At 43.0% G+C, this 22,531-nt stretch overlaps 1 protein-coding gene across 1 annotated transcript in view; it reads left to right on the forward strand.

Annotated features, from left to right (window-relative positions):
- Positions 1-968: 968 nt before the first annotated feature.
- Positions 969-22,531, forward strand: part of LOC126426581 (uncharacterized) — a 116,519-nt gene continuing 94,956 nt past the window's right edge. Inside the window, exon 1 of the mRNA XM_050088478.1 lies at positions 969-1,074. The gene's annotated coding sequence lies outside the window, so the exon portion shown is untranslated. The remainder of the gene's footprint in view (positions 1,075-22,531) is intronic.

Consider the following 22,531-nt stretch of genomic DNA (forward strand, 5'->3'; position numbering starts at 1 on the left):
ATATCGAGTCCTAGTTCATCTAATTTCGACAAAACGGTTTCGGTGAAACGTTCTCCAGTTGTTGAAGTGGCGCTCAGGAAGTCGAGGAAGTGTTCTTCCACAGTCGCTGCGTCTTCTGATAAACTTACAGACCTAACAATCAGTGTCATTTGTTCATTGTGGCATGTATCAGGAGTACAATATAGCACGTCAGAAACATATTTACTTTCGTTTACAGAATTAACAATGCTGTTTTTTACTTTGTTGGCAAGCAAATTTATGAGTTCATTTTGAATGCTTTTTCCCAAGAAAATGGTCATGACTTACTTGAGCCTTTACCCACCTCTAATGTTCCTGCAAAACAGGGTCAAATTCTGCTGTCTTTCGATCAAACCAAGAAAACTACCGTTATTTTCTTGATAGGGCTTCTCGCTGCTTCCCTTTAAGGCCAAATTACGTTGAACTAGGTACCTGATGATGAGTGTAATGCTTTTTAGAACCTGACGCTAACGTACTGTCTGTGACGCTTGATTGTTAGACACAACAGTGAGTAGAATGGGCGCGGACAGGGGATGAGAAGCAATGAACCGAATTTAGGCCTGGGCAACAGCCATGTGTTGACAATAAACAGTAGTGTAGCGCGTCGGTATCACAAAAACCCTGGTTCCCTTGACTCCGGTGCGGGAATAATTTTCTGCGAGGTAGCCTACTCCAGTGGCCACAGTCGTTTCACAGTGTGCGTAAAATTGGATTACATTACGTTAAAAGTACTTTCACAAACATGTTACTTTATTTTTCTTTTTTCAATTTATCTGCAGTAACAAAATTAGGGCGACAGTCTTCGTATTACATTCGCATGTTCTGCGCGGGGTCCTGGAAGCGCTGCCCCCTGTCCGAGGCCCCCGTAGCAGGCTGCAGTTGGTACCTGCCGGCCTCGCAGCCGTTGGCAGCACTGACTGCGTGCCACAGCCCTGCCGCTTCAGGCGTCTGTCGCATTTGTAGCCAGTCGTGTCCTGTGCGACGTTCTGCGTTGGGGTTTCGTGCTGCTCTTACTGCACCGAGAATTTCTTCTGCTACACCCACACCCTTAATAAGGTAAGGACGACTGTTTTCATGCGTTCCCGCAGTTTTGAATTATTTTCTTTGTTTTCTTTTGGTTTGTTTTTGCAAAGCCACGGTAACTGTAAGGTCTCATTCAGGTTCACTATGGAGACTATCGCGAATAAAGCAACCCGCTTTCGGTTATTACACTCTCAGAATATTAGCGAATTTCGTATTACAAATTCTGGTACCGACATTCCTATTAATTCTGCAGTTTTACGGACTTTAGGCATGAGTGAAAAGCATAGTGTCTCGGACGAGATTTCTCCTCGTATGCGCGCAATTTTTTGAATTTTTTTTCTCGAAATATAGGCTTGTATTTATACACATGTGATCCGTAAAAGGATTATTCTGCGTGTTAGGAATAACACAACAGAATGATGGAACACTGCATGTGCAAGTAGATAAGATGCTATGGCAACTTCCACTATTGAGGAATTAAACAATTACTTTCTGTCACGATACTGCGTAGACCTTGGGACAGTCTGATCCTATTCCTAATGGTTTGAAATCAAACCAAGCTAGACGCATTTTGACAGTTCGATAGCGTAGCACTGAATCCGGTATTTCCCGAAGCAGTCAGCTCCACGAAAGCTGCCGAATTTAGCACAACTAATCTGTTAGCGTCTTTCCCCAAGTCCTGCATTAGCAATCGTCAGCACGTTAAGTCACGCAAATGTGTTTTAGTACAGAACGCTGTTCCATTGAATTTAGATATCTTCACTTTTCTGGAGTAATGTTTTTGGTGACAAGGTAGTCTGCTGGGTAGTCAGTAAGACAGATAATGTTACCCTCCATTTCGTCTTTGTTCTGTATGTGTAAGTGCAGAAATGAATGAATTCTTACGTTGACCTAAAATTGATCCTCTTGCTAGAAAAGTTGTCAAAATTCCCGGCGTTACGGGCTTAGTCTTCACTTCTGTTAATAATCGTGCATCTCCAGGCAGTGACTGTGCCGTACACTTACCAAAAAAGTAGTCGGTTTTCTGCTAAGGGGGTATCTGGACGAGTGAAGCAGTGCCCCACGTAAAGGACCAGCACTGAAACACTTTGGCAGTAAAACCAGCCATCCTCAGAATCTTTTCTGATAAGTGTTTGTCAGTGCTCAGAACGATGTCAAGATACAGAGTATCAGCTACAAATCTCGCTGCAGAACTCAACTATTATATATATTCTTGATGGAACAGTCCATAGCTGTACTTTCGGTTCATAGCGTGCACGCTGGACACTACGAACAGGCAGTTCACCTGTGGACTGTTCCATCAAAAAATAAGCTGGGAGAAACTGAAGATTCACATACATGTTCCTGTCAAACCAAACGAGTGCTGCTGAGTAATACTTTATTAGGACAAATAAAGAATTATTCAAGTGTTGCGGCTTTAAGAAGAACGCATTGTTACATCTGTAGTTGCCTACAGTATGAAGGGTGTTGCTGTTGCGTAGAGAAAGGAATACACAGTTTATATCACAGAAAGCGGATCTCTTGTCATTAGTACGTTGGGAGTAATTTCATCGTCTTTTGTGTAAGTAAATGAAATATAGCAGTGCAGGTGGTTGTAGACAAACTCCCACAAAGAAGGGCTGAGACCATAGCCACCTCCCTGAAATATGGGTTGTGTTGACAAATTGGTCTGCATCCATAGATACATACATACATTGATCCTTGTTGCATAGCGCATTAATACATTTCGTAATGATGTGGGATGTATCACTTTAACATAAGTTTTCTTTACACAAAATAGTAAATATTTTTATATTTAATACTTCATGTCTAAAGATTCATCTATTCAGTACGAGCTGTCATTCAGGAGGGTCGACAGAAGCGTCCGATCCCACGCGTCGGCTTTGACCCGTGGTGTAAGGGTGTTGTCGTGTGTGACGTCATGACGGCGCGGAGTTTGGTTTGAGTGTGGCGCGTTTGTAGATGTCGTCGTGTTGTGGTTTGTTGTGCTCTCTGGTGGTATGTTCAGGGTTTTCGTTCGTGTGGTGTAATGGGCTCAGTTTGCTTTTGCTCATTATCCAGAATTGTTAGTGTGTCAGCTGTGTTTGTAGTGGAATTCGTTTCAGTGAGTTAACGATTTTGTGTGAAGGTTAATTTAGTGTTCGCTATACGTCGTGTGGTAATTTTAGTAAAATTAATAGGTTGTTTTTGTTCAGGAATGGATATGACGGATAAAATTAAGTGCGCAGGTCAAGGGAAGTGTTCGATCCCGATGTGTGGCTGTGTCTGTTGGTATCAGAAGATGTTTTTGAGCTATATAGGCCAAGGGAAGTGTTTGATCCTAATTTATGGGATCGTGAGCTGCTGTTGAGCTATATAGGTCAAGGGAAGTGTCTGATTCCAAATGATATTGTTTAGTGGTATTTGGGGAGTTTTGTGATGTCGGTTTTTTCGTCTTTTTATGTGGTTTCGTATGGGGGTGGGCGTCTAAATTTGTTTATATTTAGTTTACCCACCCAAAACACCCCATTTCCCGCGCTTGTCCCGTTAGTGTCATTAGGCTTCTTGTGGAAAGTGTGTGTGCGTGTGTGTGTGTGTGTGTTTTTCGATGTATTTTCGTCCTCACAATGTGTACATAACGACTTTATATGCGCCATATTGGAATCGTGGTTTATGGTCGTTTCCGCCATATTTGTGACGTCATGGGTGAAAGCAGACGGGCGGGATCGGACGCTTCCGTATTTCCATAATTTTCTTTTCTTTTAAATGTTGGTTAGTATCTGCCGGATTTTTAATGCTATTTGCCAAGTGACCAAATATTTTTGTGGCAACGTAATTCACATCTTTTTGTGACAAAGTGAGATTGAATCCAGAGTAGTGAAGATTTTCTTCTGGTGTTGTAGCTATGCACTTCGCTGTTACTTTTGAATTGGGGTGGGTCATTAATGACAAATTTCATAAATGAATATATGTACTGCGAAGGTACTGTGAATATCTCGAGTTCATTAAATAAACGTCCACAATGTGATCTTCTGTGGGCTCCAGCTGTTAGCCTGATCACACCCTTATGTGCTATGAATACTTTTCCTCTTAGTGACGAATTGCCCCCAAATACGATACCATGTGTAAGCAGTGAATGAAAATGGGCATAGTAGGCTAATTTAATGATGTTCATCACCAATATTTTGCAATAACCGCAGTAGCGTAAGTAGCTCAACCTAACTATTTCAGCAGATCATCGATGTTTATTCAAATTCAATTTCTCATCAGTGTACACATCCAGAAATTTTGAATCCCCTGCCTTAGCAAGAGACTTGTGTTCATAGCCTATATTTATCAGTGTTATGCCATTTACTGCACAGAATTACATTCACTGTTTTTTCTCAAAATTTAATAAGTGTCCACTTGCAGAGAACCACTTGGTAATTTTGTGAAAGACAGTATTTACAATTTCCTTGGGTGTGATTACTGTACTTGTATCATTAGCAAAAAGAACTAGCTTTGCATCTTCATGAATATAGAGTGGCGAGTCATTAATGTATATTAAGACCAATAAGGAAACAGACTGAACTCTGTGGGACACCGTTCTTGATACCTCTCTAGTTAAAGGACTCTGCTGGTTTTCGCAGACTATTTGTACTGTTAATTTCAGCCTTCTGCTTTCTTCCAGTTAAATATGAATTAAACCATTTGTGCAGTGTCCCACTCATGCCACAATACTTACGCTTGTCTAGAAGAAATTCATGATTCACACCATCAGAAGCCTTCGAGAGGTCACAAAATATTCCAATGGATGAAGTTCGGTTATTCAGTGCATTTAATATTTGATCAGTGAAAGCACATATATAGCATTTTCTGTTGAAAAGTCTTTCTGAAAACCAAATTGACATTTAATTAGTACGTCATTTTTACAGATAAGAGATTCTGCTCCTGAATACATGATTTTTTTCAAGAATTTTGGATAAAGATGTCAGAACTAAGACTGGGTGGTGGTTGTTCGCATCAGACCTATCCCCTTCTTTATGCCGTTGTTGAACAATAGCGTATTTCAGTCCGTCTGGAAAAATTCATATGTGGCTGAGAATCCTACTTATTTATCGGCAACACGCTTTCAGTACTCCGTAGCACAGCAAGAGGTGTAGGTTGGTGTGGAATAAGAAGATACGGTTGAGAGACGGATAAGAGAATAAACGTGAATGCGAAATAAAGGGTGGGGGCTACGGGGTTCGTATGTAGCATGTACTTCATCATAAGAGCAAACCAGATGTAAACAAACACAAGCGCGCTGACTGGTCAGCAGCCGTAGCTCTCTTACCACTGGTGGTGCTCCGCTCTTGGAAGTAGGTCCAACTTAGGTGTTCGATAGCTTATTACTACGTCAGTGCGGAAGAACCTTTCAGACATTGTGACGTATTAACAGCCGTCAACGTCTATCTTAATCGTACTTTACCTACGTAACTTTTATCTTAAAAATTGTGTACAGTCAGTGTCTCTGTAACCAGTACTTGTGCTCTGATTGTCTCGCTGTTCATACGTACCGCGAAAATGGACGACACTGCTTCCTGCTTCGTAGTGAAACACGCGCCTGGAACACCTTTAATGGGGAGAAACAAGTAGTTAATGTTCTTCACAAGATTACAGACAAAAATCAGCTTTTGACTTTTTTCGAGTAGGACTATGTATCAGAAATAAGGGAGGTGTTAACTACATGCGTGGCGTGATGGACAGGGTCGTAGACTGACCATCGTGTGTGCCGGCGGGCGGTGGTTCTACGCTCCACGTGGTGCGTAATTTTCTGTTTGGTCTGAATACCTAAAGCATTTAAATATGAAACTCATCACATCTACATATACATCTATATGGTTACTCTACAATTCACACTTAAGTGCCTGGCAGAGGGTTCATCGAACGATTTTCATACTACTACTTTACCATTCCACTCTCGAATGGCGCGTGTGAAAAAGGAACACCTATATCTTTCCGTTCGAGCTCTGATTTCTCTTATTTTATTATCATGATCATTTCTTCCTACGTAGTTGGGTGTCGACAAGATATTTACACATTCGGGAGAGAAAGTTGGAGATTGAAATTTCGTAAACAGATCTCTCCTCAATCAAGACTGCCTTTGATTCAGTGACTCTCAGCCCAACTCGCGTATCATGTCAGTTACACTCTCACCCCTATTTCGCGATAACACGAAATGAGCTGCCCTTCCTTGAACTTCTTCGATGTCCTCCGTCAATCTTACCTGGTAAGGATCCCCTACCGCGCAGCAATATTCCAGCAGAGGATGGACAAGTGTGATGTAGGCTGTCTCTTTAGTGATCTGCCAACAAAGCGCAGTCTTTTGTTTCGCCTTCCCCACAATATTATCTATGTGATCTTTCCAATTTAAGTTGCTCGTAATTGTAATTCCTAGGTATTTAGTCGAATTAACAGCACTAAGATTTGTGTGATTTATCGTATACCCAAAATTACTCGGATTTCTTTTAGTACCCATGTGGATGACCTCCCACTTTTCTTTTGCTTAGTGCCAATTGCCACTTTTCGCACCATACAGAAATTCTCTCTAGGTCATTTTGTAGTTGGAATTGATCGTCTAATGACTTCACTAGACTCTAAATTACAGCGTCATCTGCAAACAATCTAAGGGGGCTGCTCAGATATCTCCTAGATCGTGTATGTAAATCAGGAACAGCAGAGGGCCTATGACACTACCTTGCGGAACGCCAGATATCACTTCTGTTCTAGTCGATGATTTACCGTCTATCGCCACGTACTGTGACCTCTCTCGGAGAGGAAATCACGAATCCAATCACACAACTGAGAGGATACTACATATGCACGCAATCTGATTAATACTCGCTTGTGAGGAACGGTATCAAAAGCCTTCTGGAAATCTAGGAATATGGAATCGATCTGAGATCCCTTGTCGACAGCACTCATTACTTCATCGGAATAAAGAGCCAGCTGTGTTGCACAAGAACGATATTTTCTGAATCCGTGTTGGTTATGTATCAATAAATCATTTTCTTCAAGGTGATTTATAATGTTAAAGTACATTACGTGCTCCAGAATCCTCCTGCAGATTGAGGTCAGTGATACGGGTCTGTAATTAAATGGATTACTTCTATTTCATTTCTTGAATATTGGTGTGACCTGTGCTGCTTTCCAGTCTTTAGGAACAGACCTTTCGTCATGTGAGCGGTTGTATGTGATTGCCAAGAAAGGCGGTATTGTATCTGCATACTCTGAAAGGAACCTGATTGGTACACCATCTGGACCGGAAGAACTGCCTTTCTTAAGAGATCTGAGGTGTGTCGCAACACCTAAGCTACCTACTTTTATGCCACTCATGCTAACAGCTGCTGTGGTTTTTCAGTGGCACCATCGTCGGTAACTTTTCCATCGCTATCGCGCAGTGACGGTGTTCACTGTTTTTTTTGCCACTGGTGTACTTTACATACGACCAGAATCTCGTTGGGTTTTCTACCATACTTTGAGACAATATTTCATTGTGGAAACTATTAAAAGCATCTCGCATAGACGTCCGCACTAAATTTCGAGCTTCCGTGAAACTTGGCCAGTTTTGGGGATTTTGCGTTCTTCTGAATTTGGCATGCTTTTTTCGTTGTTTCTGCAACAGTGTTCTGATGTGTTTTGCGTACCGTGATGGATCAGTCCCGTCTCTTATTAACTTAGATGGTATGAATCTATTGCTGTCGATACTGTATCTTTGAATTTGAGCCATATCTGGTCTACACTTACATAATTAGCTTGGGAGGAATGGAGAATCTCTCTTAGGAAGGCATCAAGCGAATTTTTATCTGCTGTTTTAAATAGATATATTTTGCGTTTATTTTTAGTGGTTTTGGTTGATATGGTTTTGAGCCATATATGGCAATTAACTTGTGAATCACCAATTTTAAGAAAAATGCACATCCCGTAGTTTACAATTACGTATCAAGCGAAAATTTCTGGTGATCATTGCAAGTATACATTCTTAATTACAGATATATTATAAAAGATTGCAAAAGATGGTTGAAGATAAAACATTACGTGATTAAATTTTTTGGAGAAAAATTAAAAAGTACTGTTTGAATATGCCCATTGTTTCGTAGGACAGATGTGGTATCACATGAGCCAGAGTGATAAATGTCGCAGAAAGATGGAAGACAATTTTGATGGCGTCGAGCACGCTGTACAAATGGATTATTTTTAGAGTTGTGGTCGTAACACTGCAGTCTCAACCCGACAGAATTGATATGGAGCAGAGTTAAGGTATTTGTCGCGAGGAATAACAAGACACTACGCTGTCAAACGTACTGCAACTAATGCGCGAAGCTTTGTGACGCGCCACTGCCTAACGATGGCGAACTGCAGAACAGCACGTCACGACAGAGGAGGAGGAGGAGGAAATGTGGACATTTGCACACCACGAAACTCTGTGATACATTTTAGGGTACATAGGTATTGCGAAACGGAGACGTCCTTCGCAACTGTGCAGTCCAGGCATTGGACAGTGTCTCCAGTACTTGGAGCTGGAACAACGGTTCTGCTCGCTTGGTCGGCTGTGTTCCTGTGAAGACAAAAAAAGGAAATGGCGGAAGACCAGACTTCATGTGGGCCGTCAAGACTGGTTAAAAAAAAAGAAACTTATCACACTGTTACCCCGTGAGTTGACGACATTTGCACGTGACCGTTATAATTGTTTATGCATCAAAAAAGTAATCATTTGTCATTGCTGCTACTGGATATGAGGCCCTAAATTCCGTATTATGAAACAGCACTGTTTCAAGGCAACGGTACATGGAAGATTTGTAAAAACACGTCACTTTCTTTCGGATGTTTTATAATCAGACGTCATGTAAGGCAGTATCGGCTGCTAAATCCTTCATTACATTCAGTTTACGGTGCGGGGGCTGATCTTCCAGCGGTTGATTGTGAGGCAGCGGTTGTAAGCGTTGAGTTACAGAGCAGAGGGTAGCTATGGAGGTGACTTCGCATCCTACCATCTCACCTTCACGTTTGTAAAGGTTCTGGGACTTCTTTATTACGTTAATTGCAGTTAGTTCTTAAATATTCGATATTGTGTACATATAGTAGTTCCCTTTCTCTGGAGGTGTGCGTATCAGTTCTGGGTTGTCATTGTCAATTTACAAATCTACGTATTAAGTGTGAAACTCGCAAATGGTAATAAATATTCACACGTTTATCATCTGGCAAAGCAAATTGCCATTCAAAATAAAAAGCATAGAACTGACTGACACATCTGCAACAGATTAAAAAGGTAGCGTAGTCTCAGCTATACATAAAATGTAGCCGTATGTGAAGTGTACAAAAGACAATTTACGGGCTAAGTTTTAGAGGCCACTTCTTTCCCAGACAAAAATCTCCCATTAAAGTACCTCTTGAACCACTTACATTACGCTTTTCTTCATTTTATTATACCAAATGCTACAGATAGTGACGTGTTTTCGAGAGATGCTAGCTGTGTTGTTTCGAAACGGCTTTGCTTACTGGACACAAGGTGAGTGAGCTGATGGTTTACCTCACTTGTTAGAATGGCTGCCCCCCACCCCCCCTTTTTTTCTGACTCCAACTCTACACGTCAGTTTTCAGATTTTTTTAAAAAAAGTAACTTTTCTTGAGAAACGTTAATGAGCGGGTTATTGGATTCTGTGCTGGCTGGCTTAAGATTCTTTTTGCTTGTAAGTCAGTAAGTGGTCTCACTTTTGATGTTAACGAAGGCGTATTAGCAAAAGCAGTTGGCACAACTTTTTCAGTATGTTTCAGAGCTAATTCTTGCCAACGTTTTAATCCCTCACTTATCCACAGCCTGGTCCACATGAATGCAAAACTTCTGGCGTCAGAATGACGTCACGTTTTCAGAAACTCCTGAGAACTGTAGGTTGCCCTTAACACAGCTGCAAGATCACACCACATCGCTATGTCTGCGGAAGACGAAATATTAATACTAACCTCATAGTTTTTTTCAGATGATCCTGTTATCTATGATGTATTGTCTGAAAGAAGCAGCATATTCACTCAGATCTCGATAAGATTTCAAAGCGGTTGAAAGACGGCAACTTGATTTAAATGTTCATAAATGTAAAACTGTGCCTCCAGAAAATTAAAAATAGTATTCCAAGACTATATCATGGAGTCACTGTTGGAATCGGCCGACACATAAAAAGTACCTGGTATGAAATGGAATTTATGGGTAAAGCAGGTGACAGACTTCAGTTTACTGGTAGAATACTGGTGGAGAGCAGTCAGCCTACAAAGGACTTTGCTTACAAATCACTCGTACCACCGGTTCTAGAGTATTGCTCAAGTGTGTGGGACTAGTACCAAATACGACTAACAAGGGATACTGAACATATACAGAGAAGGGCAGCACGAATTGTCATGGATTTGTTTGACGCGTAGGAGTGTAACGGAAGTACGCAAGGAACTGAACTTCCAGACTCTTTAAAGACACACCCAGACTATCCCGAGGAAGTCTATTAACAAAGTTTCAAGAACCGGCTTTAGATGGTGATGATGCTAGGAATATACTTACAACCCTCTACGTACCGCTCACATAGGGATCGTGAGGATAAGATTACAATAAGTACTAAGCTTACAAAGGCATTCAGTCATTCTTCCCGCGATCCATACGTGAATGGAACAGGAACAAACCCTGACAACTGGTACTGTGGGACGCACTCTCTGCCACGGTCGTTTGCAGAGCATATAGACGTAGATGCAGATGCAAATGTAGAAGATGCTGTTTAGCGTCGAATTATCAGAGCGTCTTCCGTAGTTTCGGGCAATTCTCGTTGTCATTTTCTTTTTTCATCGCAGTGTATCTTAATTTTCGTTTCATCACAGGCACAGGAATTCTGCTGTAGATTTCTTCTGCACTTTCTCGACCTGGCCTATTCATCCACAGTTGTTCCTACGAGTACTTCGGTCGATTCCAAGTTGAGCTCCCATTTTCTCTTTCAAAATTACCTAATGTTGTTTCTCATTTCAGCTCGCAAGTACTGTGGATTCCTGTAAAATGTTAAAGATTCCAGTTTAAGTGGACTGCCTGTAGGTATTTGTTATGATTTGCCTAAGGCTTCTGTGCATCTACTGTATTTGCAACATCGAGCGTTTCCTTACCTGTACTTTCCAGTTCCAAAACTCCTGCTGTTTATTCGCTCCCAAGTGTCTCGATAATGTCCGTACTTGGCTTACATACGGGATGGCGCACGAAATGTGTTACCATTTTGTTTTTGAATATAAACTTTATTGTCAATACAATCGGAAAGGAACATATACTACAATGAGGAGCCGTCCATGGAGGTTTGTTCTAAATGAGCACATGCTCAATATGTCTGCCATTGGGGGGGGGGGGGGGGGGCAATTTTGTCCGTGATTGAAGCGAGCTGGAAACCTGAGTGAAATGATCCGCACGTCGAAATGCTCGTGTAAAAACTCCAATAGTCCAGACCTCAATCCATGTGACTCTTTTCTTTGGGGGTTCCTAAAGGAAAAAATTTCCCCGAAACGTCCACTTGATTTAATGGAGCTCAGAAGACTTATTCAACAAGCTTGCAGTGAAATTACGGAAGACATGTGCCGTAGGGTAATCACTAACTTCAGCATTCGTTTGAAGGAAGGTCGGAAACGAAATGGTGGGCATATTGAGTATGCGCCGAGTTAGAACAAATCTCCATGGACGACTCTTGATTATAGTATATATTCCTTTCAGATCGTATTGACAGTAAAGTTCATATTCAAAAACAAAATGGTAACACATTTCGTGCGCCACCCTGTATGTTGCCAGTGAACATGGGCATTTGTTATAGTAGATTAAAGAATTCCCTATGATCACAATCAGTCACATCCCCCATGCTCCTGTTCTAGCCACCTGGCAACCAGCCTTTCCCGCTCACTCTTTTCTGTTCGCCTTCTATCCCACTTAACCGGTTTCCTACCTCTCCAAGTGCCGCGAGGTTTGAGGCGCCGTGTCACGGATTGCGCGGCCCCCCCGCCGGAGGTTCGAGTCCCCCCACGGGCTCGGGTGTGTGTGTGTTGTTCTTTGCATAAGTTAGTTTACATTAGTTTAAGTAGTGTGTAAGTCTAGAGACCGATGACCTTAGCTTCTTCAAATTGCGCTGTGTCGTCCTTCATTTTGATTGCTAAGTTCTGAACGTTTCTTCCGTATCATCATCAATTTCTGAGCTCAGTGATTCTACTGTAGTCATTGAGGTGCCATATTCGGCAACTAAATCTCAGTTCAGCTCCTCCTTTGACGCCAGCAAGTCTGCAGTCTGCCTTTAACTCTTCGCTGTGCTCATTCTTTTTATCAGCGTGGCCAAATTGGCCAGTCATGTTCTGCTCAGAGCTACATGCACTGCTGCCCTATGTTCACTTATCGTTGCTTCAGCCTCGCCCGCACTCACACTTAGTAAATTGTGCACTCGACCCGAAACACTGCCAGCTGTGAGTGGAACAGGCTGTGCACACCCTTTAAATCTAAACATCTCCGCTGCACCACTGAAGTCTGCCTCACTCATTTGTCTCGCATCGGAGGAACCTACTGTTTCATTTTGCACATTTTCGTCGCTAAAAGTGGGGAGAATATGTCCCTACACTTCTCTGTACCTTCGAAGTCTCTTTTCTAGGCATTTCGTCTACTCACCACCTTTTTTCTTTTCTCCTCGTACTGCTTTTGGAGCGACTACACGTAATTATTTTCGAATAACGCAAATGAAAATCTTATACAGAAAAAACACTATCTGAAACAGATTCACTTAAATAACATGATAGATTTTTACTAAGTTCTTCACACTGGCTAAACAAGAGTATTCATCACAAGCAACCTAATAGAATGAAAATGAGCTTCACACGCAATTCCCAGCGCAAAATCGTCACACGAGCATTAATTACATTTAAAAAACTCCCCAATGAAAAGGATTAAGACGAAAAGCTCCCGGAGTACCATAAACACACTTCACACAAAATTCAAAACAGACAACAAAGACGACACTGTTTCATAAAGCAAGCAACAACGCTGATCAACCACAATGAAGTATTTGTGAGAGATCTGTAGAAAATAAAATTTACGTGTTAGTACACCCTAACAATGTCACAGCATCAACATAAGATCCCTGGGGTGACCGAAATCCTGTGCAAAAGGGTCTCGCCATTATGAAGGCTACCTGTTCTCCGCAAAATTCAGATTTAATGGCAAAGTCGGTGTTCCGAATGAATCCTGTTCCTGACTTCAAATACCAACAGCCACCAGGCAAACAGAGGTTATTTTCGTTTTCGTTTCATTGAGCACGCACCAGACACACAAACTTAGATTGTGGCTGAAATTCGTTCATGTACTGGAAAAATAGCCGAGAAAACCACCACCTGTCAGGCTGTTGTATGAGCTAAGGAATGAAATATCCTCGTACTGGATACACAAGACAACATATTACAATTTTATTGATCGCTATTAAGGGAGGATAAGAACTGAATGATTTTAGCGATCTTGACTAGGAAGCAGAGTGGTGCTGTGAGGTGGTATGTAAAGAGCCACTCGACGTTTACGTCTGAATTAAAACACACGAAAATATTAAATGGTGCTTAAACTTCGGCATAGGGTACGTGTCTCTCGAATGCAGCCTCCAAATGCGGAACCCAATCTGCTAAATATGGGGTAGGATTTACTTGGTGCAGACACTGACCATCCATACATTATATAGTTTTGAAGAATGCTTGCTTATTCTGCTTTTAAGTACACTGGGACAGAGAGCAACTACTTTAGACAGTCAACTTTTGAGGACAAAGGCCCGTTGCAAGAATTCACTATAAATCCAATAATTAGACAGTACAGTTACTGAATAAGAGCACCTCTACTCTGTACTTGACAAAGAATATGAGACACACAACACGTGTGGGGAATGAAGTGGTTCTAGCACTACACATTCCACCCTCCAAAGGGACTTGACAGTTGAAAATATTCTTTCCACAACAATATTTGTGTATAGTACGGCAGGAGCAAAACTCACAAGCGTTTCTATATTTTTTACATGAAGTACCTGTACTTTTAAGTGTGTGGAATATATCACACAGTCTCTTAACTGTTTCCAAATTAGCTTTTTCCAATTCCTCAAGTTTCTGGGATACAATGTTGTTCACGCATCCTATCTCGTCTGAAATGTTGCACATGAGTCTACTGCCTTAAGAATTATCAGAAAATTTAAAAGTTCAGCCCAAGAAACAGTTTTTTTTTTTTTTTGTGTTCTCCAATGAAATGATTTCAGAGGTTGAAGTGGAGAAATCTACTTTTCCAAACAAGTCACAAAAGTGTCGAAGTGTCTTGGAATTGGTAAAAGGCTCGTATTTTGACCGACTGAAAGTACCTTCCTTTTCAAAGTTAATTAAAATGGTATTGATTATTTCTTGAAGCCAAGCTGAAACCGTGGTTATTTCCAACTTTTGGATTGAATTTAAAAACATTTTCAATGGGCATTGTGTGAAATGAAGCCAAAGAAGTGATTGTTGGTTTTCGAAAATTTGACAAACTGCCTATTGGCTTCTGTCTCGGGTTCTTCGGCCGACGTTCATCTAATGATTTTTCTGGCGTTTCGCCAGCACGAGTGGCTGGCATTGTCAAAGCTTCACCCTCCATTGCCGGTGGTGAACTGGAGCCGAGCTCGCGGCCGCAGACTATATGTACCTGGCGCGCCAACGTCCGAGGTCTTCTCCGCGGTCATTTCCGGTGCGGTTCTCCTCTCGCTACCTGCGACGGTCGTTCGCTGCAGTACGGGAAGCCAGGATCCGTTTACCTTAAGGCTTTCCTCTTTCTTGTTGAAACTGTTCGCGTGTTTTTGTATTTCTACAGCGCGTGTGATAGTGCTTCTCTACAGCCAGAAGTTCCGTGTCGGCGACTTTTATTACGTGGTCGGTCTCATTCAGTGCGTGCTCTGCCACGGCCGATTTCTCCACCTGCCCCAACCTGCAATGTCGCTTATGCTCTTCGATCCTGGTGTTAATTGATCGTCCAGTCATTCCGACATCCATTGTGCTTTCGTATTTTTTATCGCTCCGTCACGTCTCCTCGTTTGTGATTTGCTGATGAAATTTTTTTTAGCACTCTACAACGCTGCATCGCTTTGTTGGGCTGTTCTCGTGTTACTATTTGTCTGATTATGATGAGAGAGCCCGGTGTGTCGACAAAGGAACGCATCAGCCATCTGTGAGACGCGCCGTGTTCTGTGCGGCCTGCGCTTCAGTCGTGTATTATGTGAGGGAAGGATGAAGGTCGGTGATTCTGACGCCGTCACTTACCAGCTTCATTTCACGTTCAAATTACACGATTAAAGTGCAGTGTAGATTTCTATGTGCAGGCACTAATGGCGGCAGAACCTAGGTTTAATTTGTGCCATTTCCAGTGCAACAGTTGCGAGAGTCGAGGTAGATTTGTTGTTAGTTTCCGTCAGAGGGCTGAATCACGTCAAAATTATAACATTTGTGGGGGCATTTGCTAATTATGTTTGACAGAAACCTACAGTAAACATTATTTCGTTTAGCCAGAGACTGTTACAGAAGCCTTACCCGTTATTGATGGTAAGTCACAGTTTCGGAATCGTGGGTGGCCACTGACGTCGCATTTACACACACTTCGGCATGACAAAGTACTGAAGACGACCCGTCTTGAAGAGTTCAGAAATGCCATGTGTCAGTTAGACTGCACATCGTCGTAAAGCGCAAATTTCACTATCAAAACTATGAAATTGACAATTTTATCTCCGGAAACAGGTAGATTAACACGACTGTTCAGTGTGCTCCCCTCATCCACTGCCAGCAAAGAACGCGTGACGTCACGGAAAAGTGACTGTCGTCACACGTGAGGGACACGATGATTTGATAAAAGTTGCGCGAATTTTATGTATAAAAAGCAACCCGGAATCGGTGCTCTAAATGCCCTTCACTTTCGTGACGTGGAACTATGTGTGGTGGTTTTCGTATTTATACTCGCCTATCACAAAATATACAACGCAATTGATGCACGCCGTATTAAAGACCTGTTCAAAGCGTATCGTGTGTAGCGAGATAAGATTTGCTGAATTGTATAAAACTGTGGCGTTCACGGATGAACAGCAGCGGCAGCCAAAACAGTTTCCTAAAAAGGTCTCCATTTAATCGCGATTGTGTGGAATCAGCTGTTTAGGTCACACATAAATATCCAATAATAAGGGAGTAAGGTCACTCGTGACTTGGGAATGTGTACAGTGTTTCCGGGTGCTTTCAATTCATTGGGTTTCTGTCCACCAGTAAAATGTGATAGCCGCATAAAATTTCACATTGTGGTGTCTCACATGGTACTTGGGGCGGCAGTAAACGTGACTCAGCGTGGAGACGGCGGCGAGGTGTCGCCCTGACACGTGGCTGAGGGTAGCCGTGCCCTACCACTGGCTGCTTGTAGTCTCAAGTTGAGCCACTCTGAGGTCCATCGTGGGCTGTGACTGCTGTATGGCAGCGAAACTTGGTGTGCTAATGCGCCCTTGCGGAACCGATTTACACTGGAAAGAAATGTTCCCATATCTAATGCATTGGGAACGGAACGTGCACAGGAAGGGACAAACAAGTGAGAAAGGCAGAATGTCGATATTGTTAACCGCCACTTGCTGAACTTGTTCAGTGTGAGCACCGGAGACTTCCGCGAGGTGTTGCACAGTGACAGATTCGCACCTGGTATTGGAATTGATTTCCTCCGGCGCCAACTGGTTTCGCGTTAACGCATTAGCATGTCTACAGTGTTTCGCTGCCTTACCATACTCACAGACCACAGTCGACTTGGGTCAGTAGCTTCATTTTACTTAAAAGCACCCGGTACTTGAATGTCTCAGACGGAGAAAAAAAAGGTTCGTGAAAATTTCGCTGTCGCCTTGGTGGCCCATGTGGTCATAAACCATTTAGTAGTTAATCAGTGAAGAAATCTGCAGTTTTCTCAGACTTCCGTCGTGTGTTTCACTTTTCTCAAAGCATCAAGGCTCTGCAAGTACCCGTATTTCCAGTACAGGCGGCTGTCTAAACTGGAGCAGCTCGCAGCTGCTGATAGCGGCCGTCGACATTGACCCGTGGCGTAATGGTGTGCTGCGTGACGTCACACACACTCACGGATACAGCAGAACGCGTGGCTGCTATATTATTTTCTGTAAAGTGTTGTGGTGGAAAAGTGATCTGTTGCTTAGCCAGAGTTCTGGTACAAGTTGTCAGGTTACAGTATGGTTGTCAGTCAGCGGAGCCAAAGAAACGGAATGCTACAGTAACAATTTTTGTGTGGCACGTATTTCACGCATGTTAGCTTTCGAAGAGTGTCGTATGTCCGTTTTGGTGACGCACAGTTGGAATCGGCAGGTTCAGTGCTGGGCACCGTTTGTCCCTAGTGTGGAGGCAGGTTTACACCTGTGCAACTTTGCGTGTGCGAGAGACGCACGCAGGCTGTGCAGCCAGCCGGCCAGCCGCGCACGCCTCCTGACACGTGAGCACGGCGCCCGTCGGCAGCCCCCACTCTCCAGACGAGTACAGACCGCGCTCTCCCGCCCGCGGTGTTTTTCTGTCTGTTTTTTGTACTGCGTCTCACGGTTACGTTGCTGTTTCGCGCCCTTTCAAATTTTAGCAAGCCCATTGGCCGAGTGGTCTAAAAAGATACAAAATGGCTCTGAAGATCATCGTGCATACATACCTGTGGCGCGAGTTCTCGGTAACATCCAGTATGGCCTCTATTTTGTGTAATCAGTGATCGAGTGGTCTTCTGCTAATATTTCAAGTTCATTTGAGTCAGCCACAGTGCAATGAAACCCTATTTTAATCGCTAGATTTTCGAAAATAAACATTAAGAGAAACAGGGCTGTAGTACAATTATAAACATTGACTTAAATATAGGAGACAACCGCAATTACGATACACACACACAGTTTAATTACACAAACCCGTGACCAGTTTCAGATTTTCAAACATCCATTGTTAAGTGCTTTTGCAAGCTGATCAGTACTTGCGTTAACCGCCTACGGCCAATCCAGCGATGCGAAATTTCGTCGTTTAGGTAGCAACAAACATCGATGCTCCCTGAAGGAATGAGTAGTCCAAACAACCACAACTGCAACATATCGAGGTAAGATGTACCCGGCACAGTTGTCTCTCAGTATTAAAACGGCCCATTCAGCTTCGCCTGTCACACAGCACAGGATACATTAACCCTCGGCGAATCTCCTTCATGCGCCGAAATTACCTGAGGTTTTTCAGTACTCCACTCGCTCACATTGCGGGGATAAACTTTTTCAGTCAAGTGTTAGTTGCTTTGTCGCTGAATATCAGCGTGGGGGGCGAAATGTCCATCCTCAATTGATCCCTGCAATGTGGCGCAAATCTGAAGGCGCCGGCCGTAACAGTCCGCTTTTAATTGTTGTAAGGGATCCAGACGGTACGGTTTGGAGTGTAACCGCCGACGCACTGTCTTCCACACACTTTGCTGCGGTGTTCAGAGTTCGTGGCTTCTGCGTGCTGTTGACTTGGGTGCACTGCGTACAAAAATCTCGTTCACGCCCCTACACGGTTTTTTGCAGCTGCCACATTTGGTCAAATACCTCGCATGTTCCAACACATGAAAAGTCTTGCCTTGTCGGCATTTTGGCAAGGCGCTGAATTCGTAATGGCATGCAAACATATTCGTACACGTAATACTTCGGAAAAATTCGAATTCTGGAAACGAGTGAATCGTTCATGGTAGCCCTCTGTCTCGCCTTTTACCTGTCGTCCTTAGTTTCTGCACCAGTACGGTGCTGAGCAGCCCAACTCATGATCTCGATCCCCTTGCTCATTTTACACAAGGCCAAGAAGTCTTTAAATTCTTAGTCAGTCCGGTTGACAACATTGCATTTACGAATTATTTCAATAACGTACGTAATATCTGTACACGTAATGTGCCTCCAGGAACACCCGCGAAATGTTAACCATCAAAGTACTTCTGTGCCCTTACAATTAATCACTGCAGCGCCTAATATTTAATTCACAGAATCTGGTACTTTCTGAACGCGCTTGGTTACACTTCACGTGCTGACTTTAATCCCAGTACATACACTGTGTACCTTAGTGTCGGGAATCTTTCCGTAAGCAATGAAAGATAATGTACGTAAATGATGAGTATATGCCTACTTCTACTGAACCCATATTAATCCTCTGTGGTACACAAGTTAATTATGTACGTACATGTAAACGATGCAGTTCCGCGTGTAACTGACGTATACAAAGACGCAGGTATCGTTAATACGTCGAGTGTGTTTGAATTCTAAAATTGGATGTTGAAGTTCGTTATGTGGAGAGCCAAGTACGGAAACCACTGCATCAGTGGCTTTATTCTTCTTTCAAAATAATGCTGAGAAATTTATACACAAGTGCGTTTTAACGCGTAAATACCTAGTGTATGGTGAGCTGTCAGTGTTGCTGTTCATTAACTTGTAATTCACGCCCTACCTACCCTTAGTTCACTTACAGTATCACTGAAGCGTCGTTCCTTTCCGTACGTAAAATTCCGAGTACAAGTTACGAAATGCCACAGTAGGTGAAGTAACGTTCTCTAAAGCACTGCAGGACCTTTGCTTGTCTCTGAGTTGCACATCAGATACAATGAATTTTCGTCTCTTTTATTGACGATTAAAATGCGTAATACTTGGGCAAATCTGCTGATAGCAAATGTCGTTCTGCTTACTGTTTATCAAAATATGTCCCCGACCTTCATGCCTTCTTTCTTCTGTCGTGTAAATTTTGCCAACTCCAAGGAAACAAGACGACCGGCAAGTCAGGGATTTTTATAGATAAGGAGACTCATAGATGAGTTTCAAACAGCTGTTTATCTTTCTTTTTCTCCTACAGAAATTAGTATTGCGTATTTCTTTATACTTACCGCGTGTACAAATTATTTCCTCTTTTTTACTTATTTACATAAAAATATGCAAATTATCGTTACCACCTAGATGGACGTAAAACATAAATATATCTATGGACGGTTAGTCTCTAAATTGGCTAAAAGAGAATTACTACCATCTTTGTAGCCTCTTTCATGTAGGTGCTTTAATAATATATTCATTACATGATGAACGGTGCAGTTTTTTATAAACTCACGCAAAGATTTATTAACGTGACTTTTCTCGACCGAAATATTTGAGACAGGACTAAAGAAAACGATGGCGTCCACTCTTGGCAGTTTTTGTGTGGTGATCCACAGTGCGGACCTTACTGTAGTTAGTTTCTTACTGTGCTTAGTTTGAAGCGTCAGAAATTAAACTTGGTATTTGAACCTAAAGTAATTTCAGCTTGCGGGGATGACGTCATATAGCGATATTTTGCGCGGTTAGATTGTAAGAATTCGTATATTTAACTAAGGGATTTCGAGGGATTTTTTTCCTTGCTCTTTCTTCAATACAAAGCCACTAAATGGAGCACCAGTGCTCCGGTAGTGTAAAACCGAATACGGCGACCGGTCAGTCTCCTCTGCATCAACGAATCAGAGCGCAGACAACAGCCACTTACTGGGAACTGTCGAAAGTGACCAGCGCAAATATATAAGGGTTACTGCAAAAAACAGCCGCCATAAAATAAGTTCTGGCCATCGTACTCGGCGCAGCACAACGGAACAGACAGGGAAAATTTAGGTTCCTCTTCCGCCCACGAATGGCGCGTGGGTAGGGTGATCCTCCGTAAGGCGTCTTTATTGGCCGCAGTTTCTCGATTTTTCTCGTCGTCGTCATTTCGCTGCAAGCCTGGAAGCTTCGAGGAGACGCGCTGGCGCTGCGGAACAGCGGTTTGTGGGCAGGAAGCGGGCGTCCGCGCAGTGCAGACAACTGCGGGTCGCCAGTCCAGGGTCAGCGGGTGACGTCACGCGGCGAGGCTGGTGGAAACCGGCTGCAGTGAGAAACACAGCGGCAGGAAGGGGGGGGGGGGGGGGGGGCAGCAGCGAGACTGACGTCACGGCGCAGCGAAGAACGGCTTCGGTGAACAAAGTACCTTCCTCCATATTCCGCAAAGTCGTGTGAGGTTTGAATCTGTAGGTGGTTACTTAGTTTTACTGCATGCCCCATCAAGACATTAATTTTGTGGTGCTTATGTTTAGATTTGATTCATAGTTGAGAAGTGTGTTGGAAAAGAGCACTATAACGTATTACGGTTATGCACATGAGGGTATACAGGTACATTCATGGCGGTGCATTTTGTGTGGTTCATATCGTTTGAAAGATGTTTCACGCTGATACGGAAAACACTGGGGCGTGAAATGTGTACGCCACAGGAAGTTTTCAGGCAGAAGAACGTTTCCTTCAGCTTGTATAAATCATACAGAAGTGTACATGTTGGCATAATTTGACAACAGTAATTGTATAAATTTTTCGTTCCTGTTTAGATATAGTAAAAGTTGTCTGTGGACTGGCGCGGACACACACACACACACACACACACACACACACACACACACACACACACACACACACACACACACGAGTGGTCCTACAAGAGTTTAGTTTCTACCGACTGAGCTGCGGAGCCATGGAAACAGAATGAGGTGGCGGTGTTGGCCGGGAGATTTGCTCCCGGGGTTGCTCGGCCGGTAGGAGAAAGCCGTCCCGTTTCACTCGACTTGGCCCATCTGCTCGGCGGTGAGATGAGCCGAAGTTACGGGGGCGGCGCAAACACCCAGACCCCGAGAGAAGGAAATTAGCGGCTCTGTCGGGAATCGAACCTGGGACGCTAACCACGGACTGCGGACACTGCTGCACCGACCGTGAACACGAGTCGGTCTGGGATACGCTGTGTGGGGCTCACCGCCTCTCTTTCCTGCTAGAAGCAGTCAGTGTTCCGAAATTCTTCCGTTCATTACCGCCTTAACAACGTCGCGTTTTGTCTCTGTGGGGGGGGGGGGATGTGAAGATGTTCTACAAAACAAAAATCTACTCGCATTTTGACCTAGAACATGCGAATTTCTTCTCAGATGGGTCTCTGATAAGAGCCGTGCTGTCCGTTCAACGGAAAGAAAGATTGTGTTTTGCGGCATCGAATATCCGCTGACAAGCTTCGGGGTCACGTTCAAATCGCCTACTTTCAAAAAGAAATTCATAGCTCAGATCCTCAATAACAGAATTGCGGAATTGTATACAAAGAAAGATGGGTTAAACGAGAAAGCTTACTTGTTGTATCTTGAAATATTGAAGCACTATTCGAAGTCTTAAAATTATCGAATAGATGATTTTTGGGCACTGGCCAATGATTTCATTGGTAAACAGAAAGAAGAAACACGCTGCAAGTCATGCGAAAAAGCGTCAAATTTGTGTAAGGGTGTTATCAGAGGTAACCAACAAGGATGTTCGAATAATAAAGTTGTAAACCCACGTTCTGTGAACGTGTTATTAGTAAAACTTATAATATTTCCAACAGCTAAGACCCAGTTACTGTCCAAAGGGCTGAAATTCAATATCGCACCTGCGATTAA

Source organism: Schistocerca serialis, chromosome 11 (assembly GCF_023864345.2).
Source record: "Schistocerca serialis cubense isolate TAMUIC-IGC-003099 chromosome 11, iqSchSeri2.2, whole genome shotgun sequence".
NCBI classification, from domain to species: Eukaryota; Metazoa; Arthropoda; class Insecta; order Orthoptera; family Acrididae; genus Schistocerca; species Schistocerca serialis.